Source organism: Kogia breviceps, chromosome X, assembly GCF_026419965.1.
Source record: "Kogia breviceps isolate mKogBre1 chromosome X, mKogBre1 haplotype 1, whole genome shotgun sequence".
NCBI lineage: Eukaryota > Metazoa > Chordata > Mammalia > Artiodactyla > Physeteridae > Kogia > Kogia breviceps.
This window is the reverse complement of record NC_081330.1, coordinates 112,946,935-112,967,639: the sequence shown is the minus strand read 5'-3', so window position 1 is coordinate 112,967,639 and position 20,705 is coordinate 112,946,935.

The window sequence follows — 20,705 nt, the reverse complement described above, 5'->3', positions numbered from 1 at the left end:
TGAGCACTAGAGAAAAATGTGTATTCTGTTGCTGTTGGATGGATTGTCCTATAAATATGAATTAAGTCCGTCTGCTGTAATGTATCATTTAAAGCTTGTGTTTCCTTATTTGTTTTCATTTTGCATAATCTGTCCATTGGTGACAGTGCGGTGTTAACGTCCCCTACTATGATTGTGTTACTGTCGATTTCCCCTTCTATGGCTGTTAGTATTTGTCTTATGGATTGAAGTGCTCCTATGTTGGGTGCATAAATATTTACAATTGTTATATCTTCTTCATGGATCAATCCCTTGATCATTATGTAGTGTCCTTCTTTGTCTCTTTTAATGGTTTTCATTTTAAAGTCCATTTTCTCTGATATGAGAATTGCTACTCCAGCTTTCTTCTGATTTCCATTTGCATGGAATATCTTTTTCCATCCCCTCACTTTCAGTCTGTAAGTGTCCCTAGGTCTGAAGTGGGTCTCTTGTAGACAGCATATATATGGGTCCTGTTTTTGTATCCATTCAGCCAGTCTGTGTCTTTTGGTGCGAGCATTTAATCCATTTAAATTTAAGGTAATTATCGATTTGTATGTTCCTATTACCATTTACTTAATTGTTTCGGGTTGTTCTTGTAGCTCTTTTCCTTCTCTTGTGTTTCTTGCTTAGAGAAGTTCCTTTAGCATTTGTTGTAAAGCTGGTTTGGTGGTGCTGAACTCTCTCAGCTTTTGCTTGTCTGTAAAGGTTTTAATTTCTCCATCCAATCTGAATGAGATCCTTGCTGGGTAGAGTCATCTTGGTTGTAGGTTTTTCTCCTTCATCACTTTAAATATGTCCTGCCACTCCCTTCTGCCTTGTAGAGTTTCTGCTGAAAGATCAGATGTTCACCTTATGGGGATTCCCTTGTGTGTTATTTGTTGTTTTTCCCTTGCTGCTTTTAATATGTTTTCTTTGTATTTAATTTTTGACAGTTTATGATGTGTCTCGGCGTGTTTATCCTTGGGTTTATCCTGTATGGGACTCCCTGTGCTTCCTGGACTTGATTGACTATTTCCTTTCCCATGTTAGGGAAGTTTTCAACTATAATCTCTTCAAATATTTTCTGAGTCCCTTTCTTTTTCTCTTCTTCTTCTGGGACCCCTATAATTCGAATGTTGGTGTGTTTAATGTTGTCCCAGAGGTCTCTGAGACTGTCCTCAGTTCTTTTCATTCTTTTTTCTTTCTTCTGCTCTGCAGTAGTTATTTCCACTATTTTATCTTCTAGGTCACTTATCCCTCCTTCTGCCTCAGTTATTCTGCTATTGATCCCATCTAGAGTATTTTTCATTTCATTTATTGTGTTGCTCATCATTGCTTGCTTCCTCTTTATTTCTTCTAGGTCCTTGTTAACTGCTTCTTGCAATTTGTCTATTCTATTTCCAAGATTTTGAATCATCTTTACTATCATTATTCTGAATTCTTTTTCAGGTAGACTATTTCCTCTTCATTTGTTAGGTCTGGTGGGTTTTTACCTTGCTCCTTCATCTGCTGTGTGTTTTTCTGACTTCTCATTTTGCTTATCTTACTGTGTTTGGGATCTCCTTTTTGCAGGCTGCAGGTTCGTAGTTCCCCCTGTTTTTGGTGGCTGTCCCCAGTGGCTGAGGTTGGTTCAGTGGGTTGAGTAGGTTTCCTGGTTGGGGGGACTAGTGCCTCTGTTCTGGTGGATGAGGCTGGATCTTGTCTTTCTGGTGGGCAGGTCCACGTCTGGTGGTGTGTTTGGGGATATTGGTAGCCTTATTATGATTTTAGGCAGCCTCTCTGCTAATGGCTGGGGCTGTAGACCTGTCTTGCTCTTTGTTGGGCATAGGGTGTCCAGCACTGTTCGTTGCTGGTCCTTGAGTGAAGCTGGGTCTTGGTGTTGAGATGGAGATCTCTGGGAGATTTTCGCCGTTTGATATTGCGTGGAGCTGGGAGGTCTCTTGTGGACCTGTGTCCTGAAGTTGGTTCTCCCATCTCAGAGACACAGCCCTGACGCCTGGCTGGAGTGCTAACAGTCTTTAATCCACAAGGCTCAAAATAAAAGGGAGAAAAAATAGAAAGGAAAGAAAGGAAGGAAGGAAGGAAGGAGGGAGGGAGGGAGGGCGGAAAGGAAGGAAGGAAGGAAGCAAGAAACGAAGGAAGGAAGGAGGAGAGGAAGAAAGGGAGGAAGGAAGGGAGGAAGAAAAGAAGGGAGGAAGGAAGAAGACAGAATACAGTAGTATAAAATATAGTTATTAAAATAAAAAATAATTATTAAGAAGAAAAATTTCTATTAAAAAAAAAACGGGTCGGTCTAACCCTAGGACAAATGGTGCAAGCAAAGCTATACAGACAAAATCTCACACAGCAGCCCACACATACACAGTCACAAAAAGAAAAAAGGGGAAAATAATAGTATATCTTGCTCCCAAAGTCCACCTTCTCAACTTGGGATATTTCGCTGTCTATTCAGGTTTTCCACAGATGCAGCGTACTTCAAGTTGATTGTGGAGCTTTAATCCGCTGCTTCTGAGGCTGCTGGGAGAGACCTCCCCCTCTCTTTGTTCGCACAGCTCCTGGGGTTCAGCTCTGAACTTGGCCCCGCCTCTGCGTGTAGGTCATCCGAGGGCGTCTGCCCTTCGCTCAGACAGGACGGGGTTAAAGGAGCAGCTGATTCGGGGGCTCTGGCACAGGCCAGGGGAAGGGAGGGGCACGGATGCGGGGCGATCCCGCAGCGGCAGAGGCCGGCGTGATGCTGCTGCGGCCCAAGGCATGCTGCGCGTTCTCCTGGGGAAGCTGTCCCTGGATCCCGGGACCCTGGTGGTGGCGGGCTGCACGGGCTCCCGGAAGGGGCGGTATGGAGAGCCACCTGTGCTTGCACACAGGCCTCTTGGTGGTGGCATCAGCAACCCTAGCGTCCCACAAGCATCTGTACTGTCCGTGCCAACAGCCGCGGCTCGCGCCGGTTTCTGGAGCTCCTTTACGAGGTGCCCTTGATCCCCTCTCCTCGCACCCCAGGAAGCAAAGAGGCAAGAAAAAAATCTCCTGTCTCTTCGGCAGCTCCGCGCCAGTTTCTGGAGCTCCTTTATGTGGTGTGCTTAATCCCCTCTCCTCTCGCACCAGGAAACAAAGAGGCAAGAAAAAGTCTCCTGTCTCTTCAGCAGCTCTGCGCCCGTTTCTGGAGCTCCTTTAAGCGGCGCACTTAAACCCCTCTCCTAGCGCACCAGGAGGCAAAGAGGGAAGAAAAGGTCTCTTGCCTCTTCGGAAGCTCCAGACTTCAACCGGACTCCCTCCCGGCCAGCCGTGGTGCACTAACCCCTTCAGGCTGTGTTCACTCTGCCAACTCCAGACCTTTCCCTGGGATCCGACTGAAGCCCGAGCCTCAGCTCCCAGCCCCCACCTGACCCAGCGGGTGAGCAGACAAGCCTCTGGGGCTGGTGAGTACTGGTCGGCACCAGTCCGCTGTGCGGGAATCTCTCCACTTTGCCCTCTGCACCTTGTTGCTGCGCTCTCCTCCACAGCTCTGCTCCGGAGCTTCCCCCTCTGCCACCCGCAGTCTCCGCCCATGAAGGGGCTTCTAGTGTGTGGAGACGTTTCCTCCTTCACAGCTCCCTCCCACTGGTGTAGCTCCCGTCCCTATTCTTTTGTCTCTTTTTTCTTTTGCCCTACCCAGGTACGTGGGGAGTTTCTTGCCTTTTGGGAGATCTGAGGTCTTCTGCCAGCGTTTGGTGGGTGTTCTATAGGAGAAGTTCCACGTGTAGATGTATTTCTGATGTATCTGTGAGGAGGAAGGTGATTCCCGCGTCTTACTCTTCCGCCATGTCCTCCCACTCTCCCTAGTATGTTTTTCTGTGCACCTTTATTTTGAGAGTATATGTGGGGTTTACACTATTTTAAATGGTAATATTTTTTAACATTTCATGTTCCAGTTTTGCTGGTACATAGAAATATAATTGATTTTTATATGTTGACTTTACATATTATGATCATGCTGATACCCTTCTAGTTTCTGTTATTTAAAATTTTCTAAATAGATGATGTCATAGGAGAATGTTTTATTTCTTCCTTTAAAAATCTATATACTTTTACTCATTTTTATTGCATGTTTGCACTGTTGGGAACTCACATTCAATGATGAATAGCAGTGATTATAGAATACACCGTTTTTATTTTTATCAATATTTTTTATTGAAGTATAGCTGATTTACAATGTTGTGTTAATTCTGCTGTACAGCAAAGTGACTCAGTTATACACATATATATTCTTTTTCATATTCTTTTCCATTATGGTTTATCACAGGATATTGAATATAGTTCCCTATGCTATACAGTATGTATGAACTTGTTGTTTATTCATTCTATATATAAAATAGTTTACATCTGCTAACCCCAACCTCCCACTCCATCCCTCCACCAACCCCTCCCCCGGCAACCATTAGTCTGTTCTCTGTCCTATGTCTGTGATTCTGTGTCTGTTTCGCACAGGTTCATTTGTGTCATATTTTAGATTGCACATATAAGTGATCTCATATGGTATTTGTCTTTCTCTGTCTGACTTAGTGTGATAATGTCTGGGCCCATCCATGTTGCTGCAAATGGCATTATTTCATTCTTTTTCATGGCTGAGTAGTATTCCATTGTATATGTGTACCACATCTTCTTTATCCATTCATCTGTCAGTGGACATTGAGGTTGTTTCCATGTCTTGGCTACTGTGAATAGGGCTGCTATGAACACAGGGTGCATGCATTTTTTTGAATTATAGTTTTGTCTGGATATATGCCCAGGAGTGGGATTGTTGGGTCATATGATAATTCTTAGTTTTCTGAGTAACCTCCGTACTTTTTTCCACCCTGGCTGCACCAACTCACATTCCCACCAACAGTGTAGAAGCGTTCCCTTTTCTTCACACTCTCTCCAGCATTTGTAGACTTTTTAGTGATGGCCATTCTGAGCAGTGTGAAGTGGTACCTCATTGTAGTTTTGATTTGCATTTCTTTAATAATTAGCCATGTTGAGTATCTTTTCATGTGCCTGTTGGCCACCTGCAGAATACATCTTTCTATTCCTTATCACGGAAGGAAAGTTTTCAGCATTTTGCTGTTAAGTACAGTGTCTATGATACTTTTGTTGTGCTTTTGTAGAAAATCTTTATCATCAGATTAAGAAAGTTGTCTCCAATTCCTAGTTTTCTGAGTTTTCTTTTTTTTGGTAGGTCATATCTGGACATTGTATTTCATCAAATGCTTTTCCTACATCTACGGAGATGATCATGTGATTTTATATTTCATTTGTTAGTGTGAAAAATGGCATTAATCGATTTTCAAACATGAATCCAATCCTTATCAAGCTACTTAACCATGATACATTTTATTGTATATATTGCTGGATTTAATATGCTAATTTTTCATTTAGGATTTTTGTACCTATGTTTATGAGATTTGCCTGTAATTTTCCTTTTTCATAATATCTTCAAGTTTTCCAAGTTCAAGTTAAGTCATAAAAAAGTTGGGAAGTCATTCCTTGCTTTTTTTTTGGTTGTTGTTCTCTGGTAGAATTTATATAAGGTTGATGTCTTTATTCCTTAAATGTTTAGAAGAATTTGTCTCTGAAGTAATGTATACGTGGAGTTTTCTTTGAGAGAAGCCTTTAGTCATAAAACACCCTCTTTGCTGTTTTAAGTGTCTGTGTAATCTGTAATGAATTGTCTTTTTTCATTCCTGATACATAAATATATTTCACTTTTTAACTTAATCGTCCCAATAAATTATTCAAAGGACTATCTTTTGCCTTCATGTTCTCTATAATTTTCTATTTTACTAATTTCTAATATCTTTATAATTCCTTTTTGTTTTACTTTATTTGTGCATAATAAATATGCTGTTCTTTTTCAAATGTCTTGACAAAGTTGTTTCCTCACGCAGGATCCAGTCAGGAAAATAGCAATCACATTGAGCATTTAAAACAGAGGAGAAGGTGAGAAGATGGCGGAAGAGTAAGACACAGGGATCACCATCCTCCTCACAGATACATCAGAAATACATCTACACGTGGAACTTCTCCTATAGAACACCCACCAAACGCTGGCAGAAGACCTCAGATCTCCCAAAAGGCAAGAAACTCCCCACGTACCTGGGTAGGGCAAAAGAAAAAAGAGACAAAAGAATAGGGACGGGAGCTACACCAGTGGGAGGGAGCTGTGAAGGAGGAAACGTCTCCACACACTAGAAGCCCCTTCATGGGCGGAGACTGCGGGTGGCAGAGGGGGAAGCTCCGGAGCAGAGCTGTGGAGGAGAGCGCAGCAACAAGGTGCAGAGGGCAAAGTGGAGAGATTCCCGCACAGCGGACTGGTGCCGACCAGTACTCACCAGCCCCAGAGGCTTGTCTGCTCACCCGCTGGGTCAGGTGGGGGCTGGGAGCTGAGGCTCGGGCTTCAGTCGGATCCCAGGGAAAGGTCTGGAGTTGGCAGAGTGAACACAGCCTGAAGGGGTTAGTGCACCACGGCTAGCCGGGAGGGAGTCCGGTTGAAGTCTGGAGCTTCCGAAGAGGCAAGAGACCTTTTCTTCCCTCTTTGCCTCCTGGTGCGCGAGGAAAGGGGCTTAAGCACACTGCATAAAGGAGCTCCAGAAACAGGCATGAGCCTCGGCTGTTGGCGTGGACACCAGACAGGGGTGTGGGACGCTAGGGTTGCTGCTGCCGCCACCAAGAGGCCGGTGTTCGAGCACAGGTCCCTCTCCACACCTCCCCTCCCGGGAGCCTGTGCAGCCCCCCACTGCTGGGGTCCCAGGATCCAGGGACAGCTTCCCCGGGAGAATGTGCGGCACACCTTAGGCTGGTGCAGCATCACATCAGCCTCTGCCGCCGCGGGCTTGCCCTGCATCTGTGCCCCTCCCTCCCCCTGGCCTGTGCCAGAGCCCCCGAATCAGCTGTTCCTTTAACCCCAGCCTGTCTGAGCGAAGGGCAGGTGCACTCAGATGACCTACGCGCAGAGGCAGGGTCAAGTCCAAAGCTGAACCCCAGGAGCTGTGCGAACAAAGAGGAGAGGGGGAGGTTTCTCCCAGCAGCCTCAGAAGCAGTGGATTAAAGCTCCACAATCAACTTGAAGTGCCCTGCATCTGTGGAAAATCTGAATAGACAGCGAAATATCCCAAGTTGAGGAGGTGAACTTTGGGAGCAAGATATACTATTATTTTCCCCTTTTTTCTTTTTGTGAGTGTGTATGTGAGTGCTGCTGTGTGAGATTTTGTCTGTATAGCTTTGCTTGCCCCATTTCTCTTAGGGTTCTGACCGACCCGTGTTTTTTTGTTGTTGTTCTTGTTGTTTTTCTTTATAAAATTTTCTTCTTAATAATGATTTTTTATTTTAATAACTATATTTTATCCTACTTTATTTTGTCTTCTTCCTTTCTTCCCTCCCTCCTTCCTCCCTCTCTTCCTTCCTTGCTTTCTTCCGTTCCTTTCTATTGTTTCTCCCTTTTATTTTGAACCGTGTGGATTAAAGGCTCTTGGCCCTCCAGCCAGGAGTCAGGGCTATGTCTCTGAGGTGGGAGAACCAACCTCAGGACACTGGTCCACAAGAGACCTCCCAGCTCCACGCAATATCAAACGGCAAAAATCTCCCAGAGACCTCCATCTCAACACCAAGACCCAGCTTCACTCAAGGACCAGCAACGAACAGTGCTGGACACCCTATGCCCAACAAAGAGCAAGACAGGTCTACAGCCCCAGCCATTAGCAGAGAGGCTGCCTAAAATCATAATAAGGCTACCAATATCCCCAAACACACCACCAGATGTGGACCTCCCCACCAGAAAGACAAGATCCAGCCTCATCCACCAGAACAGAGGCACTAGTCCCCCCAACTAGGAAACCTACTCAACCCACTGAACCAACCTCAGCCACTAGGGACAGCCACCAAAAACAGGGGGAACTACGAACCTGCAGCCTGCAAAAAGGAGATCCCAAACACAGTAAGATAAGCAAAATGAGAAGTCAGAAAAACACACAGCAGATGAAGGAGCAAGGTAAAAACCCACCAGACCTAACAAATGAAGAGGAAATAGTCTACCTGAAAAAGAATTCAGAATAATGATAGTAAAGATGATTCAAAATCTTGGAAATAGAATAGACAAATTGCAAGAAGCAGTTAACAAGGACCTAGAAGAAATAAAGAGGAAGCAAGCAATGATGAGCAACACAATAAATGAAATGAAAAATACTCTAGATGGGATCAATAGCAGAATAACTGAGGCAGAAGGAGGGATAAGTGACCTAGAAGATAAAATAGTGGAAATAACTACTGCAGAGCAGAAGAAAGAAAAAAGAATGAAAAGAACTGAGGACAGTCTCAGAGACCTCTGGGACAACATTAAACACACCAACATTCGAATTATAGGGGTCCCAGAAGAAGAAGAGAAAAAGAAAGGGACTCAGAAAATATTTGAAGAGATTATAGTTGAAAACTTCCCTAACATGGGAAAGGAAATAGTCAATCAAGTCCAGGAAGCACAGGGAGTCCCATACAGGATAAACCCAAGGATAAACACGCCGAGACACATCATAAACTGTCAAAAATTAAATACAAAGAAAACATATTAAAAGCAGCAAGGGAAAAACAACAAATAACACACAAGGGAATCCCCATAAGGTGAACATCTGATCTTTCAGCAGAAACTCTACAAGGCAGAAGGGAGTGGCAGGACATATTTAAAGTGATGAAGGAGAAAAACCTACAACCAAGATGACTCTACCCAGCAAGGATCTCATTCAGATTGGATGGAGAAATTAAAACCTTTACAGACAAGCAAAAGCTGAGAGAGTTCAGCACCACCAAACCAGCTTTACAACAAATGCTAAAGGAACTTCTCTAAGCAAGAAACACAAGAGAAGGAAAAGAGCTACAAGAACAACCCGAAACAATTAAGTAAATGGTAATAGGAACACACATATCAATAATTTCCTTAAATGTAAATGGATTAAATGCTCCCACCAAAAGACACAGACTGCCTGCCTGAATGGATACAAAAACAGGACCCATATATATGCTGTCTACAAGAGACCCACTTCAGACCTAGGGACACTTACAGACTGAAAGTGAGGGGATGGAAAAAGATATTCCATGCAAATGGAAATCAGAAGAAAGCTGGAGTAGCAATTCTCATATCAGACAAAATGGACTTAAAAACCATTACAAGAGACAAAGGAGGACACTACATAATGATCAAGGGATTGATCCATGAAGAAGATATAACAATTGTAAATATTTATGCACCCAAGATAGGAGCACCTCAATACATAAGGCAAATACTAACAGCCATAGAAGGGGAAATTGACAGTAACACAATCATAGTAGGGTACGTTAACACCCCACTTGCACCAATGGACAGATCATCCAAAATGAAAACAAATAAGGAAACACAAGCTTTAAATGATACATTACACAAGATGGATTTATTTGATATTCATAGGACATTCCATCCAACAACAGAATACACATTTTTCTCAAGTGGTCATGGAACATTCTCCAGGATAGATCATATCTTGGGTCACAAATCCAGCCTTGGTAAATGTAAGAAAATTGAAATCATATCAAGTATCTTTTCTGACCACAACGCTATGAGACTAGCTATCAATTACAGGAAAAGATCTGTAAAAACTACAAACACATGGAGGCTAAAGAATACACTACTTAATGACGAAGTGATCACTGAAGAAATCAAAGAGGAAATCAGAAAATACTTAGAAACAAATGACAATGGAGACATGACAATCCAAAACCTATGGGATACAGCGAAAGTAGTTCTAAGAGGGAAGTTTATAGCAATACAGTCCCACCTTAAGAAACAGGAAACATCTCGGAAAAACAACCTAACTTTGCACCTAAAGGAATTAGAGAAAGAAGAACAAAAAACACCAAATTTAGCAGAAGGAGAGAAATCATAAAGATCAGATCAGAAATAAATGAAAAAGAAATGAAGGAAACAATAGCAAAGATCAATAAAAGTAAAAGCTGGTTCTTTGAGAAGATAAAATTGATAAACCATTAGCCAAACTCATCAAGAAAAAAAGGGAGAAGACTCTGCCAATAAAATGGACAACCTGGAAGAAATGGACCAATTCTTAGAAATGCACAAGCTGCCAAGACAGAACCAGGAAGAAATAAAAAATATGAACAGACCAATCACAAGCACTGAAATTGAAACTGTGATTAAAAATCTTCCAACAAACAAAAGCCCAGGACCAGATGGCTTCACAGGCGAATTCTATCAAACATGTAGAGAAGAGCTAACACCTATCCTTCTCAAACTCTTCCAAAAGATAGCAGAGGGAGGAACACTCCCAAACTCATTCTATGAGGCCAGCATCACCCTGATACCAAAACCAGACAAAGACATCACAAAGAAAGAAAACGACAGGCCAATATCACTGATGAACATAGATGCAAAAATCCTCAACAAAATACTAGCAAACAGAATCCAACATCACATTAAAAGGATCATACACCATGATCAAGTGGGATTTATTCCAGGAATGCAAGGATTCTTCAATATACGCAAATCAACCAACGTGATACACCATATCAACAAACTGAAGGAGAAAAACCATATGATCATCTCAATAGATGCAGAGAAAGCTTTTGACAAAATCAACACCCATTTATGATAAAAACCCTGCAGAAAGTAGACATAGAGGGAACTTTCCTCAACATAATAAAGGCCATATATGCCAAACCCACAGGCAGCATTGTTCTCAATGGTGAAAAACTGAAACCATTTCCACTAAGATCAGGAACAAGACAAGGTTGCCCACTCTCACCACTCTTATGCAACCTAGTTTTGGAAGTTCTAGCCACAGCAATCAGAGAAAAAAAAGACATAAAAGGAATCCAAATAGGAAAAGAAGAAGTACAGGTGTCACTGTTTGCAGATGACATGATACTATACAGAGAGAATCCTAAGGATGCTACCAGAGAACTACTAGAGCTAATCAATGAATTTGGTAAAGTAGCAGGATACAAAATTAATGCACAGACATCTCTGGCATTCTTATACACTAATGATGAAAAATCTGAGAGCGAAATTAAGAAAACACTCCCATTTACCACTGCAACAAAAAGAATAAAATATCGAGGAATAAACCTACCTAAGGAGACAAAAGGGTTGTATGCAGAAAACTATAAGACACTGATGAAAGAAATTAAAGATGATACACATAGATGGAGAGATATACCATGTTCTTGGATTAGAAGAATCAACATTGTGGAAATGACTCTACTACCCAAAGCAATCTACAGATTCAATGCAATCCCTATCAAAATACCACTGGCATTTTTTACAGAACTAGGACAAAATATTTCACAATTTGTATGGAAACACAAAAGACCCCGAATAGCCAAAGCAACCTTGAGAACGAAAAATGGAGCTGGAGGAATCAGGCTCCCTGACTTCAGACTGTACTACAAGGCTACAGTAATCAAGACAGTCTGGTACTGACAGAAAAATAGAAATTTTTCTGTCAGTACCAGACTGACAATGGAACAGGACAGAAATGGAACAGGACAGAAAGCCCAGAGATAAACCCAGACACATATGGTCACCTTATCTTTGATAAAGGAGGGAAGGGTATACAGTGGAAAAAAGACAGCCTCTTCAATAAGTGGTGTTGAGAAAACTGGACAGGTACATGTAAAAGTATGAAATTAGAACACTCCCTAACACCATACACAAAAATAAAGTCCAAATGGGTTACAGACTTAAATGTCAGGCCAGACACTATCAAACTCTTAGAGGAAAACAGAGGCAGAACACCCTATGACATAAATCACAGCAAGATCCTTTTTGACCCACTTCCTAGAGAAATGTAAATAAAAACCAAAATAAACAAATGGGACCTAATGAAACTTAAAAGCTTTTGCACAGCGAAGCATACCATAAACAAGACCAAAAGACAACCCTCAGCATGGGAGAAAATAGTTGCAAATGAAGCAACTGACAAAGGATTAATATCCAAAATTTATAAGCAACTCAGGCAGCTCAATAACCAAAAAACAACCAACCCAATCCAAAAATGGGCAGAAGAACTAAATAGACATTTCTCCCAAGAAGATATACAGATTGCCAACAAGCACATGAAAAAATGCTCAACATCATTAATCATTAGAGAACTGCAAATCAAAACTACAATGAGATATCATCTCACACCGGTCAGAATGGCCATCATCAAAAAATCTAGAAACAATAAATGCTGGAGAGGGTGTGGAGAAAAGGGAACCCTCTTGCACTGCTGGTGGGAATGTAAACTGATGCAGCCACTATGGAGAACAGTACGGAGTTTCCTTAAAAGACTACAAATAGAACTACCATACGACCCCGCCATCCCACTACTGGGCATATACCCTGAGAGAACCGTAATTCAAAAAGTCATGTAGCAAAATGTTCATTGCAGCTCTACTTAAAATATCCAGGACATGGAAGCATCCTAAGTGTCCATCAACAGATGAATGGATAAAGAAGATGTGGCACATATATGCAATGAAATATTACTCAGCCATAAAAAGAAAGGAAACTGAGTTATTTGTAATGAGGTAGATAGACCTGGAATCTGTCATACAGAGTGAAGTAAGTCAGAAGGAGAAAAACAAATACCGTATGCTAACACATGTATATGGAATCTAAGAAAAAAAGATGTCATGAAGAGATTAGTGGTAGGATGGGAATAAAACACAGACCTACTAGAGCATGGATCTGAGGATATGGGGAGGGGGAAGGGTAAGCTGTGACGAAGTGAGAGAGTGGCATTGACATATATACACTACCAAATGTAAAATAGATAGCTAGAGGGAAGCAGCCGCATAGGACAGGGAGATCAGCTCTGTGCTTTGTGACCACCTAGAGGGGTGGGATAGGGAGGGTGGGAGGGAGGGAGACGCAAGAGGGAAGAGATATGGGAACATATGTATATGTATAACTGATTCACTTTGTTGTAAAGGAGAAACTAACACAGCATTGTAAAACAGTTTTACTCCAATAAAGATGCTGAACAAGCAACCCAATCGAAAAATGGGCAGAAGAGCTAAATAGACATTTCTCCAAAGAAGACATACAGATAGATGGCCAAGAGGCACATGAAAAGATGCTGAACATCGCTAATTATAGAGAAATGCAAATCAAAAGTACAATGAGATATCACTTCATACAAGTCAGAATGGGCATCATCAAAAAGTCTACAAACGATAAATGCTGGAGAGGGTGTGCAGAAAAGAGACCCCTCCTACACTGTTGGTGGGAATGTAAATTGGTACAGCCACTATGGAGAACAGTATGGAGGTTCCTTAAAAACAGTAAAAAAATAGAGCTACCATATGATCCAGCAATCCCACTCCTGGGAATATATACAGAGAAAAACATGGTTTGAAAGGATACAAGCACCCCAGTGTTCATTGCAGTGCTGTTTACAATAGCCAGGTCATGGAAGCAACCTAAATGGCCATCAACAAAAGAATGGATAAAGAAGCTGTGTTACACATATACAATGGAATATTACTCAGCTGTAAAAAAGAATGAAATAATGCCATTTGCAGCAACATGGATGGTCCTGGAGATTATCATACTGAGTGAAGTACGTCAGACAGAGAAAAGACAAATACCATATGAGATAGCTTTATGTAGAATCTTTAAAAAATGATACAAATGAACTTATTTATAAAAAAAAAAAAACCAGACTCACAGACTTATATAATGAACTTATGGTTACTGGCAGGGAACGTTAAGGGGGAGGGACAAATTGGGAGTTTGGGATTGACATGTACACACTGCTATATTTAAAATAGATAATCAACAAGGACCTGCTGTATAACACAGGGAACTCTGCTCAATAACCTAAATGGGAAAAGAACTTGAAAAAGAATAGATACATGTATATGTATACCTGAATCACTTTGCTATACACCTGAAACTAACACAACATTGTTAATCAACTGTACTCCAATATAAAATAAATTTTTTTAAAAATTAGTGTATCAGGGCTTACACTTGTTGAGAGAATTAATAAAAAGCCTATATGTGTGTTGTATCTATCAATATGTACAGTATTAAAACTGAAACTGAGATATGGTTTAATAAACTGTTTAGAGCTGTGATGCATCTGAGCTTTTACAAGTTAGCCTGCCATCGTTTCGTGGATGCTGGCAAAAGAGAAATGAGAAAGGAAATAACTCACATTAATAGTGGTCAGAGTACTGTAATTTTCTTTTACCAATTCTGTGTGCCACTTCCCAGAGGTCAACATGAAGAGTGCCCGATGACATGAGCACATGCAGTGTGAGTCATGTTACAGGAGAGGAACCTTGAGTTTAGGAGCCCATTTTTTTTTTATAATGGGCAGTAAGCATAACTGCTCTTTGCAATTGAGGAAGACATTATCTCTGTCTCCCAGGCTGTTTACTACATAAACATCCTTGAAAAAGTAGTCCAGAACAAAGGGAGTGAGTGCCTCCACTCACAAGAAAGTGCAGAAACATGACAGACCCATAGGTAATTATCTTCCAATCCATTCATGTTAACATAAATAACTCATTGTATGAAAAGTAACTTTTCTGAAACAAAATTAGTGAGAAGAGTGTTTCACAATTTGATTTACAATTTTGCAGATCTATTTAACACCTGGTTAAAATAAAAGGAGCAACCTAGATGTCTAATAGTAGATGACAAGTTAAATTAAGATACAATACAGGAAGTAAATAAATTATTTTAAGTCTGAGGTAGATCTATATGTGTTGATATGACAAAATACTCAAAATATAAGTATATGTGTGTGTGTGTGTATAATGCATGGTTTGGAAACTAATGCACATGTATGTATATGTCTATGTGTCTACTTGAAACAAAAGAATTACCAACAGTAGTATTTTTGTGGTTGAAGACCAGAAAAGGAGGGGATCCTTGTTTTGTTTTTAGTTTAATCTTCTTTGCTTTGATTTCTTTTATAATGATCATGTAGAGTTTTTATAACCAAAAAATGCAAATCTGTTCCCTCACTGTCCAAATCCCTTCAGTGCATTTTCTTTGCCCATAAGATAAAGGCCTTACTCCTTATCCAAGGTCCACCATGATGCTGCTACCCCAATCTCTGCATCCTTGGCTCTGTACCACTTTCTGCCCCTGTGTTTTACTCCTCTTTCAGAACTACTCTTTAACTCCTTCCACTAGAATGCAAGCTCCACACAGGCAGGAACTATATAATCAATTGTTAATACCTCCCCCGACCCCCAAAATAGTGCCTAGAACATAGAAGGTACTCAAATGTGTGTTGTGTGAACAAATTCATTGATTAACTGTTCCAGTTCTCCATCAGTTTAACAGGGCAGGGTCTTCTTTTTAAATAGAACACTTTCCACTTTACTCCATGTAACTGTCTCTTTCACATCTTAATGGCCTCAACTTCAATATTTCTGTTAGGAAGACTTCTTGACATTGCAAATCTGGCTAGGTTTGTCTGGCTTTATGCTCCTACAATATCCTCTATTTATCCCTCTTAACACTCAGCACAGTGATAAACCTGTAATTACAACCCCGACTACCACCACCACCAATCCTTCCACCTCACTCTGTACCCTCACTATCACTCCTTAACTACATCTAAACCTCTACTCTATTTATATTATATATTTCTGTACCCACCATCACACGCCCCATACTCATCCCTCAAGTAAGTGCACTTCCCCTCTTACCCAGCATAGTTTCCAGAGTCCCTCACTATAACAAATTCCTTACCATCACTAATTCACTTGCTCCTCAGTACTTCCACTGCACTTGCTTGGCAAAATGCTACACCCTGCACATGATCTCTTGACCCATTTGCACTTGGCTTTCTAAACAATTTTCTTCTTGAAATAAGACACTCTTTCTCCTGTGTCATCAGTTATTTCTCCCCTAATATACAGATACAGAGAATTTTACCAAAACAGTTATCTACAGTTGCTGTCTCAACCTCCTCACCTTCTGTTCTTTCCCAAGTCCATTCCATCAAGGCTTTTCTGTCTCTTCTACTTCACTGAAACTGTTGTTTTCAAGGTCAAGAACAATCTCCATGCTCCTAGTCCTCACTAAGCGACATTTCACCAAAATATTAACTCTTCCATTTCTGAAATACTTTCTCCTTTTGGCTTCTAAGAGCCTTTCCTCCCCACTAACAGGCAGCTTCTTTGATTCTGCTGCCGAATCTTTAAATGTTGGTTTGGTTGCTCCATGACTTGGTCTTGACCTCCCTTCTCATTCTTACCTACTGTCCCTTCTTGGATTATTTAACTCAGTCCCAAGACTTTAAATACCATTTCCCCAAATACATGTCTACAACCCTGACTTGTCCCTGGACAAAACATTTGTATATCAAACTGTCTATTTACCGTTTACTACTTTTAAGGTTTTCTTTTTGATTTTCAAAAACTCTTAACTGTAACATATTCTTGATTACTGGAGCATACCCCAAGATCAACCTGCTGTCTGCACAATCCCTCCCCTTGTCACTTAGCCAGAGGCACAGCCGTCCACCCAGCTGCTCAAGTGACAACATCTAGAAATTATTCGTGCTTCTCATTCCCTCACATTAGAAAGTTTTATTCATTCCATCTCTAAAATATATCCCCAATTTTTGCAGTTTTCTCCATCTTCTTTTCAGTTAAAATATACTATCATCTCTAACCAGGAATAGAATGACTGATAGTCTCTTGATTGTTTCACTCTTGCCTCTCTGGTAATTTCCATTAACTACATAACACCCAAATCAATCCTCTTGAAAATACAAATAACATTATGTTATACCACAGAACCAAATTCTCTGTTTCCCAATATAATTAGAATATATTCCAAAATCTTTGCCCAGTCATATAAGGCTCCATATTATTCAGTCCTTGTCTATCTCTCTAAAATTATTTCTTCGTACTCCCCCACTGCTTCCCACATTCCAGCCACACTGACCTTGTTTCCATTTCTCTAGCATGCTAACCTTCTGATGTCTCAGCACAACCTCTATAGTTTCTATTTCCTGAAAATTCCGTGGCTGATTCAGTCTCATTTTGAACTCTTATCTAAGCCAGTTATGGTTTATGAAAGAAGAACCTCAGATCACTGGGTTCCTAGCTAACCCAGTGATCTCTATCACAATACTGTTTTTTTCATAACACTTATCCATGCCTGAAATTTCAATTTCATTTTTTTCTCTGCCTCCCCCACCGTAAGTAAAGACTTTTTATGTCTTGTTCAGTATATTTTTTAGCACACACAACAATGCCTGATGTACCAAATAAATGATGGATGTATCAATTCAATGACTGTTTTCCTGCTAGATCCTAAGGTCTATTTTGGCAGGATTGTTTCTCATTTGCTCAGAGCTGCATCCTCAAAACCTAACATAAACTTATGCACGTAGTGGGTGCTTAATAATATGTGTTGAATTGATACATAAATAAATGAAAAGTTTAAAGATGCGGCTCTTAACAAGATCTTGCCTTTGTTAATGCTTCAGTTTTATTTTGCCATCCATGTACCAACATGCAGGCCATTATCCTGCTTTAAAAAAAACAAACAAAAAAACTTTAATAGAAGCTTTCTACTGTTTTAGGAGAAGTTATAACTTTGACCATAGATACAAGGCCTTCCATGAATCATGGCTTTTAATACATTTATAATTTTATTTCTTACAAAAATAGTTCCAGGAAATAATCTCAACCAGGAATGCTTTTCCTCCCTACTTCTCTCTTTCTCTCTCTACTTGCTGATCTCTTGATCTTTCTTTAAAAATTGTTAAAGTATACAGTAAATGATTTTATGCCTGGGTCCTTTATTAGAATATAAGTCCATATACAGCAAGGACAATTTTACATGGCTTTAAAAAAAGGCATCTCCAGGATATATCAATGTAGATTTTATAGTACTTCACTGGTAAACTTCTATTATGCATAAATTGTTACTCGAAGACTTAATTTGTACTTCAAAACAAAAGACCTGTTTTTACTTATTAAATTATGACCTTGCCACAAAGATCCAATCTTTATGTCTTCAGCATTTAGCATAAGGGCTGGCCTGAACTCAGTCTCTCGATAAGCACAGAAGAAAGGGAGAGAGGGAAAGAGAAGACAGAGAAGAATGAAATATTTTACCATCATCTAAAACATATTTTGCAATTATTTTTGATATCAATCATCTTAGTACTCTCAACGTTTTCTGACTTTTTCATGTTTTTCTTTTCTCCATTTCAATCCTGACTTCAGCAGATGCCCTCTTCTGTCCTGTAAAATGTACCACTCCTCCTTTGAGGAACTCATTCATTTCTTAGTCTAAAGGCCCAGTTCAAAGACTCAAATCAAGATAGCAGAATAGGAGGATGCAGAACTCACCTATGCCCAAGAACACATCAAAAATACATCTACACGTCACACAATTCTCACTGAGAACTAAGTGAAGATTAGCAGAAAGACCCCTGTACAACCAAGGCTGTAAGAAGGATACACACAGAATTGGGTAGGAAAGGAAGAGAAATAATCAGGTTGCAACCTGTCCCCTGGGAGGAAAACTCAGAGGAAAAAGGGAGTTACATGGGCAGAAACCCTCCCTGGGTAGTGAGTGGTCTGAGCCACATATTAGGCACTCCAACCCTGGGGTCCTACAAAGGGAAGACAAGCCCCCTTGGCTGGACGGAGGGCTGGTGGGACTGCCAGGAGGGCTATAGGAAGTCTGGTCTCTACTTGTGAGGAGAATATGAATACTTAGTTGCTCCCAAAGCAGGGCAGAAAAGGTAGCCTGAAGCCATTCAGGTGGCTGACTGGTTTTCCACAACCATGTCGGCATGGACCCCAGCCTGAACCGACCAAATGCTTTAGCAACACTTGCCTCATGTCGCTGCTCCACACTGGAGCAAGGGCTGCCCCAAATGAGAAAAAAACTCAGCTGTGAGATCCTGAGGTGGGCTTAAACCCTAAGCTGCATCTGAGCAGGGAGAGGGCAGCCACTACTGGCAATTGTACAGGTGGCCCATCAGAGGCAGTCCAGATCCGTGACATGAGCTAGACTGCCACAACCCAAGACCTGACCCTCATCAAACATTAACACCCACTCCTCTTGTTCCAGCACTAAACCCCTCTGGGGCGAGGCTGCCAATGTTGGGAGGGGGAGAGCACATGCATAAAGGGAACTGAGCCAGCTTGGACCTGAACATCAGGGCTTCTGCTCAAGCAATGTGGGGCCGGACCCCACCCCCGATAGGGCAGCGACAGCCACTGAGCAGAGGGGACATACTAGCCCCTCCATCTCCTGCCCCACCTCCTAACAAGGTGACAGCTTCCGGCACACCCTTAGGAAAGACATGACTTGTGTTCACTTCAAATACGTCTCTCACAAAACTGACCTAAAAGAAAAGTTAAAATGTCTTCTCTAGGGCTTCCCTGGTGGCGCAGTGGTTGAGAGTCCGCCTGCCGATGCAGGGGACACGGGTTCGTGCCCCGGTCCGGGAAGATCCCACATGCCGCAGAGCGGCTGGGCCCGTGAGCCATGGCCGCTGAGCCTGCGCGTCCGGAGCCTGCGCTCTGCAGTGGGAGAGGCCACAACAGTGAGAGGCCCGCGTACCACAAAAAAAAAAAAAAAAAAAAAAAAAAAAAAAAAAAAAAAAAATGTCTTCTCTAAGTGGAAAAAAAAAAAGACTATAACAAGAAGTACATATCTCTAGGAAAGGAAAAATCCTAGTTAAAGGCAAATATGTAATAAAGGCTGAGGATCCACCACTTAAATAAGCTAGCATGAAGACTAAAAGAAAAAAATTGTAAAATCAAGTATAACTAAAGTAATCAGTAAAGAGATAAACATAAAGATGTAAAATATGATGTCAAAAACATATACATACACTAATATGTATAAAATGGATAACTAATAAGAACCTGCTGTATAAAAAAATAAAATTCAAAAATTCAAAAAAACCCCCATAAAATGTGGAGGAAGGAAGTAAAAACAAAGATCTTTTAGAATGTATTTGAACTTAAAGGACTACCTGTTTAAAACAAATAGACATAGGCCAACATACATGATGAATTCCATGGTAACCACAAATCAAAAACCTACAATAGATAAACAGAAACAAGATAGAAAGGAACACAAACACATCACTAAAGAAAATCATTAAATCACTAGGGAGGAAACTAAAAGAGGAAAAAAACAGGGCAGAACTACAAAAACAACCAGAAAATAAGTAATAAAACAGCAGTAAGTACATACCTATCAATAATTCCTTTAAATGTCAAGGGACTAAATGCTCCAATCAAAAAACACAGGTTGGCTGGATTAAAAAACAAGACCCACCCATATGCTGGTTACAAGAGACTCACTTCAGTCCTAAAGACACACACAGACTGAAAGTGAGGGGATGAAAAAAGATATTTCAAGCATATGGAAACAATAAGAAAGCTAGGGTAGCAATATTTGTACCAGACAAAATAGACTTTAAAATAAAGACTGTTACAAGAGACAAAGAAAGACAGTACATAATGATCACGGGATCAACCCAATAAGAAGATATAACAATTGTAAATATATATACATCCACCATAGGAGCACCTCAATATAGAAGGCAAATGCCAACAGCCATAACAGGAGAAATCAACAGTAACACAGTAATAGTGGGAGACTTTAATAACCCACTTACATCAATGGACAGATCATACAGGCAGAAAATCAATAAGTAAAC